Source organism: Vombatus ursinus, unplaced genomic scaffold (assembly GCF_900497805.2).
Source record: "Vombatus ursinus unplaced genomic scaffold, bare-nosed wombat genome assembly UNPS02003921.1, whole genome shotgun sequence".
Lineage (NCBI taxonomy): Eukaryota > Metazoa > Chordata > Mammalia > Diprotodontia > Vombatidae > Vombatus > Vombatus ursinus.
Window position 1 is genome coordinate 843 of NW_020943699.1, and position 10,088 is coordinate 10,930.

The 10,088-nt window shown below is 41.7% G+C and overlaps 1 pseudogene; it reads left to right on the plus strand.

Annotated features, from left to right (window-relative positions):
* Positions 1 to 8,990: 8,990 nt before the first annotated feature.
* Positions 8,991 to 9,853, plus strand: LOC114053101 (annotated as a pseudogene).
* The last annotated feature ends 235 nt before the right edge of the window (positions 9,854 to 10,088 follow it).

The following is a 10,088-nucleotide window of genomic DNA, read 5'->3' on the forward strand; positions in this document are numbered from 1 at the left end:
AAGACTATTGAAATGCAAAACAGAACTAAAAGCTGGTTCTTTAAAAAGAGACTAATGAAACTGATAAACCTTTAGTCAAACTGATTATATAGAAGAAAGCAGAAAGACAAATCAACAAAACAGCTAGTGAGCAAGGTGAAATCACAACAAAAAACACATAAAAATATAGAACTTCTATTAGTTACAGCTTTGGAGGTCACTTCTAATATAGGAGATAGTGATTTCCTAAGACAGTCAACAGATTCCCTCAATTTCCCCTCTGATAACATTCCAAGTCAGATCTGCAATTCCTTTAAGATGTTGAGATGGACATAGATGCATGCCTCATCAATTGGTCGACTTTGTAATGGGACAATTTGTCTTCATGGTGACTAACCCCTGCTTTTTCAGTGATCTTACTAGGCTGCTTTCAGTCATGATCTTTCCTTTCATTTCTCATCCTTGACTTCACTGTTTCCTCTCAGTATCACTAAAGTGCTGTTTCAACTAAAACTCTGAAATTTGGCCATCTTCCTGTCCTTTTATTTGAAGATTCAGCGACCCCTGTCTTTCTCTTGCGCACTCGTGTGTGTGTATGTGTGTGTGTATACACACACATACACACACACACATATACATGCCTCCTGTATCCCCAACAACTAGCCAAACTTGGTTCCTTTGAGGGCTTCACACACACCACAGGTGATTAGAATTAATGGTTCTGTATTGGATCCCACCAAATCAATTAACAAGTATTTATTAAGCATCTATGATGTAGTAGCATTGTGCTAGGTGCCAAGGATACAAATACAATGAATGAAACAATTCCTACTCTCAAATAGCTTATATTTTATCTACTTGAGACAATTTGTACATATATAAGTATATTCAGAATAAATTTAAAGAAAATAAATACAAATACATGCAAAATAGTTAAGTACAAGGTAGTTGGGAAAGGCAGGCATTAGCAGTTGCAAAGAGCAAGAAAGGGTCATATAGAAAGTAATTCTTGAGATGCATCTTGAAGGAAAAGAGGGATACTGTCAGGTAGAGATGAGGATAGAATGCATTCCATGCACGGCAGATGGCCAGTACAAAAGCACAGAGAAGGAAGATGAGATGTTAGAGATGAGTAACAGAAAGACCACTCATTTGGCTGAATTACGGAATGCGATAAGCAAAGTTATGTCCAAAATGAGGCTGGAAAGATAGGTTGGGGCCAGGTGGAAAAGAGCACTAAAAAGGTAAATAGAGGAGTGTCTATTTTATCCTAGAAATGAGAGGGAGCCACTGGAGTTTATTGAGTAAGGGGGTTGAAATAATCAGGTCTGTGCTTAAGATAGCAGTGTGCAGGATACTCTGTGTAGGGAGAGATTTGAGGCAATGAGACAAGAGAGGGTGCCATTGCAATAATCTACATGAGGGGTGATGAGGGTCTAAACTGACATGGTGGCTACATGAGTAGAGAGAAGAGGCTGGGTACAAGACATATAGTGGGAATATGAAAGGCAAGATTTGGCAATTGATTCGATGTTGTGGGAGGGAGGGTGGAGAATCCAGGATAATGCCAAGGTTATGAACCTGGGAAACTGAAAGAATGGTGATTCTTTCAACAGAAATAGAGAAGTTTGGAAGGTAGAAGCATTTGAGGGAAGAGATAATGAGTTCTGTTTTGCAAATGTTGAGTTTACTATGTCTCTGGGATATCCAGTTTGAAATGTCCAATAAGCATTTGGTGATGTGAATTTCGGCTCAGGGGAGATACTTTGGCTAAATATAGAATTCTGTGAGTCATCAGCATAGAGATGATAATTAAACTCATTGGAGGTGATGAGTTTATCAAGAGCAGATACAGAGCAGAGATTCTTTATCTGGGGTCCAGATTTCTGGAGGTCCATGAACATGGATGGGAAAGATTACACCTTTATTTTCACTAAGTTCTAAAATGAAATTTAGCATTTCCTTCAAATATTTCAAAACATTATTCTGAGAAGGGGTCCATATACCCCTGGTATAAAGAGAGTATAGAAGAGGGCCTAGCAAAGAATCTTGGGGAACACTCACAGGAGTGATGTACCAGCTTTGCTGATGAGCCAGCAAAAAAGACTGAGAAAGAGTGATTAGATATGTAGGAGGAGAACCAGAAGAGAGGAGTGGTAAGCATTCTTTTCAGTGGTTGCCAACTAGCTTAACCCCTGACCTCCTGGCACTGTTTTGACAAGACTCTTGACATCTGACCCAAGGCATCTAGTTAATAAAGTAGCTAACATCTGAGCCCTTATTGCTGTTTTAGCTTCTACTGGAAACTCTTGGAATAGACAATACACAAAAGAATTCTGGTGTCACACATGTTCCATTGTTAGACAAACAAGAGAATGGGTTGGCCCAGAGTGTAACCCTTTTGGAGGGTGAATCATCACCTGTGAGTACAGCTGGTACTGTAGTAGTCAGCTTCCCAAATGTTGCCTTACTGCTCTTGGACCATCATCATTCAGACCTTTTTGTTTTTTCTTCATACAGTTGACCTAGATAAAGGGGTCTCAGGGAAATGTCAGCTGGCTGAGAGGTCAGACATATGAGTTGTAATGTTGATCATTATCTTGGGTTATTCATCTATTAAATGGAAAGAATTGGTTCTTTCTCTTATTGAATGGGTGACATGGAAGATTTAAAATCTAGATGCCCAGATTATTAGCAACATAGTATTTAATGGGTTGTACCAAATTTGAAGCCTTTACAAGGGCCTCAAGAGTAAGTGTCCATGAGTCCCATCTTTGTCACAAGCTGTGGGTCACTCTCACTTTCTCCTTAAGTGCCCCAGTTTCTTTTTCATTGGATAATAATTCAACCCACTAGAAGGGCATGAGAACACAGCTTGATAATGGCCATAAACATATCCTGCAACTGAAATTTTACAGTTTATTCTCTATTTATTATAATACAAGATATTAGAAAAATATTATTTCTTTCCCCTTATGGGTTTATTCACGTACTTTTAAAGCCTTTGTGAAACTTGAGAGGAAAAACGGTAGAAGGACAAAATCGAATCTTCATACTTGTGTGCTTTGACAGGAATACTAGTTTATGCTTAAGCTCTTGAAGAGCAGTAGGTGCTTAATAAGTGTTTGCTGAGTGTTTTAATTTATTCTAATAAATAACACTGGACCAACAGTTCTAGTAATAATGATTCCAAATATTTTCATGCAAGTTCTTTGGAGTTGGAAAATCTTCCCTGGCATTCCAGTGAAGCAAATGTCACATATTAGACTCATTTTTTGAACAGGGAAATAGCCACAGAGAAGCAACATGGTATTGTGAAAGGATCATTGGACTTTGCAAGAGGCTTTAGAACAGGAGTTCTTAACCTGGGGTCAGTGACCTTATTTTAAAAATATCTTGATAACTAGATTTCAGTACAATTGGTTTCTTTTGCAAACCTATGCATCTGACTTTATCTATTTAAAACCATTATTCTGAGGAGGGGTCTCTAGGATTTACCAGACTGCCAAAAGGGTCTATGACACAAAAAGTTTAAGAATTTTACTCTGTTCAAGAGTCTAGTGGATTCTAGTCATTGCTCTGACTGTAACTAGAGTTTTGACCTGAGGCAAGTAATTCAATCTTTTTGACCCTCAGTTTTTTTATTTATAAAATGGGAACAATGCTTCTGCAACCTATGCTTGAGTATTACTTAAGGAAAATGCTTTGCAAAATATAAAATATCATGTAAGTGTTATTTTCAAGATCTAACAACTTTTCCAAGATCATCAAGTAAGCCAGCATTGTGGTCTAATTAAAATAAACTCAACAAATGTGTATCAGGCACCTACTATATATAAGCTTCTATGTTAGGAATTAGGAAGGATACAACAACTATACCAATAAATACAGTACAAGGTAGAGTGTGATAAAGAAAAGATCCAAACAAATTGACAAGAAAATTTGAAGAGAGAAAAACATTTTCCACGGGAAGCAAGGAAGGCTTTACAGAAGGAGATATAGGTATGCACACATATTCATAAATATACATACATATATGGACAAGGGGTCCGAAAAGTCTTAAAATTTCATCACATCTTTTGGGATACCCCCTGCATATAAGTCTACCATGCAGAGGTGAGAATTATACCCTAAGGAGTGGAGAGACAAAGTGAAAAGAGAAAAGGACATAATGCAGAGCCATGAGAGACACCCACACTGGAGGCAGGAGAAAGACAAAGAACCTTCAAAGGAGAATGAGAAAAGAAATCAAGCAAATTGAGGAACCAGGAGGGAACCATGAACTACCAGGGAAGAAAAAACATTCGGAAGAGTGTTCTTGGTGATAGTGAATGTCATTGAAAGTCTAAAGGAGATGGAGTCTGAGAAAAAGCCATAAGGTATAGCAATTAAGAGGTTATTGAAACAATTTGAAAGAACAATTTTATGTAGCAGTGAGATCAGAAGCCAGATTGCAAAGAACTGAAGTTACTTCATATTGAGGAAGCTGAGGGACTGCGTGCAGACAACTTTGGGAGGGGGCATGTTTGGCAACAAAGAAAGAAGAGATGTAGGATAATAACGTGAGGAGTTGGCACCCAATTTTTTTAAAGGATACAGGGGATCCGAGCATCTTTGTAGGTGGTGGGGGAAAGGGACCAGCAGAGAGTGAAATATTGAAGATGGAGGAGAATGATTTGGGCAAGTGAGATGGGAGGTAAAGAGATTGTGCAAGCAACTGGAGAAAATCCATTGTCCAAATGTTGGTTTCCTGACACTCAGTATAAGGTTTTTCCCACCGGATCCCACTATTTCATTTCTTGCATATTTGGAATTTGGACAAACCTATTAATTTCTCTTTGAACATGGATCATTTATGTCTAGCTCTCTGGCAAGTCTTCTGTCAAAGCATTTTGATCCTTTCAGTTTCTTGTAATCTTCTCAAAGAAAACCTTTTCTTTTAATTACTATTTATCATCCAGCTCATGGAATTTGCATACTTTGGCAAGTGTCCTTGGGAAATTTCAAACTTGTATCATTTTGCAAGTCTAAACATCTCCCTCCCTTGCAATAAATTATATTTTGGTGCAAATTATTAGAGGTTTTGGAATTCATTTACTTTGTATCTTTTGGAAAACTAAATGAATTCTTTTTAAAAGTCCTTCGAAAATATAACATAGGACAGTGTTTCTAAAACACTTAAAATGCCTTGCAATATGAATTTCAAAGCATTCCATCCTGGCTAATTTATTTCCCACAATATACCTGTGGATATCACTCACATTATAAAATAAAGATGAGAGAGGAGTAATACAAAGGGGCTCAGGCCAGCTTCCAGAGACTATACAATAGCATCATTGGTAGAGACAAGAAAAACAATTATAACGGGCCTGGTCTTAATCCACCAAAGCTCTGTAACACTGCTTTTCTAATAATAATTGTAGAGTGTTCTTATATACAGTACTTCCCATACATTGAAACTAAGGTTGTTGCCTAGCAACTCAGCTCATGCACTCATTTTCCCTGAACTCTGAGACTGCATATTTTAGTACTAATAATAACAGTAATAATACCTTTTATTCATAGAATTTGTCACTAGAAGCTTATAACATTCATTCTATTCTATGACTATTATCTTAAGGTTTCTGTAAAGGACTAATTTATAGATTTTCAAATAGACTTTTCTTACATTGAAAACAACACTTTGCAGGCTCTTCCTTCTCATTCTTTATGGAAGTATCCTTACCCCTCAAAGGGAAAATCAATAATTAGCTGGAATGTAGAACTTTGTTGACAAGTTAACATCTTCTCCTGCCTAAATTTCTACCATTCTCCACTGTTTATGTCGTGTTTGCTGATGTCATTTTGGTTGCCAAATGGATAGGGGATACATACTCATATATGTAAATATACAATACATATATGCATATGTGTGTATAGATACAGATATAAAATCTTCATTTCTATAGGCTTTAATATATCCAAGGCATTGAAATTCTGTCCAGTAACATTGAATACGACAATGTATTTTTTTTTCCTGCTCTGTTCAGTTACAAAGCTACAAAGATGTAGCTATTAAGACTTTCTGTGATTTCTTAACTCCAGTTGCATTATTATTATCAAGCATAATCACTGAACAGATAAGATGTGCCAAAACAAAGTTTATCATTTCTTGTGGAATGAAACAAAGTCAGTGCTTTTGCAACTTTAGGTAGACCAAAACACAATCCTGGTAACAAGTTCACATGCAAGTCTCAAGTCCATCTTATGGTCTCAAGTTTTCTGGCCTATCCCCTTCTCCAATCATAATCTGTTAACTTTTCACCTTTCCCTCTGCCTTCCCTTACAAAACTCTATTTCTCATCAGGACCATGACTTCATCCCTCAATTATCTCCTAAGCTATCTCCTCTACGCTAGCCATTCTCTCCTCTTTTTGTCATCTTGACCCCTTGGTGAACCAATTCAACTCTATGCTGTCCTGCTTTCTTGAATCCCCAGTTCCCTTATCATTTTACTGATTATACCCTGCCAAGCTTCTGCCTTGGATCATTCCCACCATTCACTGTCTTTGCTCCTACTCACACACTGCTGAGCAAAGGTGAGAAAAATCATGCAACCATTCTAACTGGTTCCACTACAAATTTATGTTGCACGACTTCAATTGGGCTCTCACGGTTGCTAGGCAATCCTTCTATATCTCCCTTATCAACTCACTATCCCACTCTCCAAAATCGACTCTTCCAAACCTTTTTATCCTCCTTGAGCCTCCCAGAGGTCCCTCTCTCCCCTTAGCTTCTCTCAGCTGAGAACCTTGCCTCATATTTCACAGAAAAATTTAAGCCATTCACCAGGAGCTTCCTCTTCTCCCTGCTTCCTCATGTCATATCATTCATATACCTTCTGCCACTAACTCCTCCTTCACCCCTGCCTCACAGGAAGAGGTCCACTTACTCTTTACCAAGACTAACTCCTCTACCTGCTCAACTCCATTCCTTTCCATCTCCTCCAACAGTCTGTCCCCTCTGTCATCCAGTCAATCAATTAAGATTTATCAATCATCTAATATGTGCCAAGCATTGGGGATACAAAAAGAAGACAGTCACTCCTTCAAAGAGTTTACAATGGAATGGGGAAAATAACATGCAAACAAATATACACAAAAAACAAGTCAGATACAGGATAAATAGGAAATAATAGAGGGAAGTCACTGGAATTAAGAAGGGATGGGGAAGACTTCCTATAGAAGGTGGAATTTTAGTTGGGACTTCAAAATAGCCAAGGAGGTCAGTGGTTGGAGAGGACGAGGGAGAACACTTCAGGCATGGGGGACAGCCAGAGAAAATGGGAGCTGAGAAATGGAGTGTCCTGTTCATGGAACAGCCAGAAGGCCAATGTCACTGGAAGAAAGAGTATATATGTCACCACAGAGTAATGTGTAAGAAGACTGGAGAGGTAGGAGGGGGCTAGGCTATGAAAGTCTTTGAATGCCAAACAGAGCATTTTGCATTTGTTCCTGGAGGCAATAAGAAGCCACTAGAATTTATTGATTCCCACCCCACCCCATCCCCCTCCCACCCTTGCTCGGGTGCATGTGATCAGACCTTCAATTTAAGAAAATCACTGTAGTGGCTGAATGGAGGATGGACTGCAGTGGGGAGAGACTGGAAGCAGGCACACCCACCAACAGCCTACTGCAGTAATCCAGGCATGAGGCAATGGGGGCCTGCATTAGAGTTGTGACAATGAGGAGGAAAGAAAGGGGCATATTTATGAGAGATGTTGCAAAGGTAAAGTTGACAGTCCTTGGCAACAGATTGGACATGGGGGTGGGGTGGGGCTAAGATACAGCAAGGAGTCAAGGATGGCTCCTGAAGGTCACCTATGGTTGTCATTTATACTCACTTATTATTATTATATATCACTTATTTTCAATCTCTCCCTACCTACTGGCTTATTCCTTACTGCTATAAACATGCCCATGTCTTCCCCATTGCAGAAAAAAAAAACCCTCACTTGATACTTCTATCCCCACTATCTCTATCATTCTATATCTCTACACCTGGCTGCTCCTATCTAGGATCCTATGAACTTCAATATACAAATCAATTTGGTTGCCCAGTGGATAGAGCACTGAGCCTGAAGTCAGGAAGACCTGAACTCAAATCTTGCCTCAGAAACTTGCTAGCTGTCTCACCCTGTGCAAGTTCCATAATCTCTGTTTACCTCGGATTCCTCATCTGCAAAATGGTAATAGCACATACCTCCCAGGGTTGTTGTGAGGATCAAATGAGATAATTGTAAAGTACCTGGCACAATGTAAGTGTTAGTTATTATTATTATTATTATTACTACTACCTTAGAGGCCATCTAGTACAATGTCTTCATATTATAGCTGAGAAACTAAGGCCCAGATTTCAGCGACTTGTCCAAGGTCACACAGGTCTGTCAACTAGCATTTATGAAGCTCCTACTATGTGCCCAGCATGGTGCTAATAGCTGGCCATACAAAGAAAAGTCAAAAAAAAAAACCAGTTCCCTGCTCTCAAGGAGCTCACAGTCTAATGGAAGTCTAATGGACATGCAAAGATTTGCATACTTAGACTCCAAATCCAACACTCTTCCTCAATCTACTCATTTCTGTTTGTGTATGTGTCATATCCTCCAACTGGGGGCGGGGGCAGGGAAGAACTCCAGGAGAGCATGTGTTATCTAAACTTTGTTTTCCCCAGAGTCTATCCCAGGGTTCTGCACCGAATAGCCACTTAATAAATGTTAGTTGGGTTAAATCAAATCCCACAGCAAACCATCCCAACGAAATATCGATAAGAACAAACACTTGATTAGGCCTCAGCAACACTCACAAACAAGAGGCCCAGGGGCCGGGAGGCTCCCAGGTCGGTGAGATGGGCTGATGATGCTTGGAGTGGAAAAGATGGGGCGCCACAGCTGGAATGAGGAGGAGACGGGAGAGGAAGGAGGCGTGTCTGCAGCTGGGAGGAATGGAGAGGTGTTTGCAAGGGGGAGGAGCCGACTCGGAGAGGAGGAGACCAGGAAAGAAGGAAGAAGAGGGTGGAGGAAAACAAGAGATAAGGGAATTGGGAGAGTCCGAGGCAACCTAGAGAGTGGGAGAGAGGAGGTCCTGTAAACGAAGGAGGAGGAAGGAGGAAGGAAGGAAGGAAGGAAAGAAAGGAAGTCCCGGGGAGAGGAGGGACCTGGAGGAGTGGACAGAACAGGGAGTAGAGAGCCAGAGAGGAAGGGAGGCGTTTACCCGGGAAGGGAGGGTAGGAGGAGGGTGGAGAGGAGGTCCTTAGCTTTATCTGGCATCTTCCCTTCCTGCCTTCTAGCTCCCGAGCCAGAGAGGGAGAGGCGCAGGCTCAGGCAGACGGCGGCCAGAGCGTGGCGGAGGCGTGGAGGGAAAGGGGCAGCCGGGCGGTGGGCAGGCAGAGCAAGGCCAAGGGTCCGTGGCCATGGCCTCTATGGCGGCGGCGATTGCAGCCTCCCGTACGGCGGTCATGAACGGGAACCGGCCGCTGGACGACAAGGAGCGGAAGCGCTTTACCTACTTCTCCTCGCTGAGCCCTATGGCCAGGAAGATCATGCAAGACAAGGAGAAGATCCGCGAGAAGTACGGGCCCGAGTGGGAGCGGCTGCCCCCCAAGCAGCAGGACGAGATCATCGACAAGTGCATGGTGGAGCCCCACATCCAGGCCCGCTACGCCGCGCATCGCGCCGCCGGGGCCTCCCGGGACCAGACCCCTTCCTGCTACCCCAACCTGCGGGTGTCCACGGGCCAGAAGGTCGTGCATTTCGGAGACGAGGTAACTGGGGAGCTCGCACTGGGACCAGGAGGGAGGAGGGAGGAGGGAGGAGGTGGGAAGGGGTACACACCCGGGGGTAGGGATGGGGGGCTGCAGGGGTGCCTTGCATCGTTCTCCTGCCTAGCGCCCTATCCCCAAACCCCTAAATCCTCCCCAGTTAGGTCAGAACACCTACTCTGTGGTATCTTTGTTACCTGCCCTAGGTTAATTTGGGACTGGGTATGAAAAGGCTTCCCAGAATAAGGCAGAGCTAAAATCTGACCTGCAGGAGAGACTGGACTGAAAGAAGGAGGGGAGAATATATCCACCTA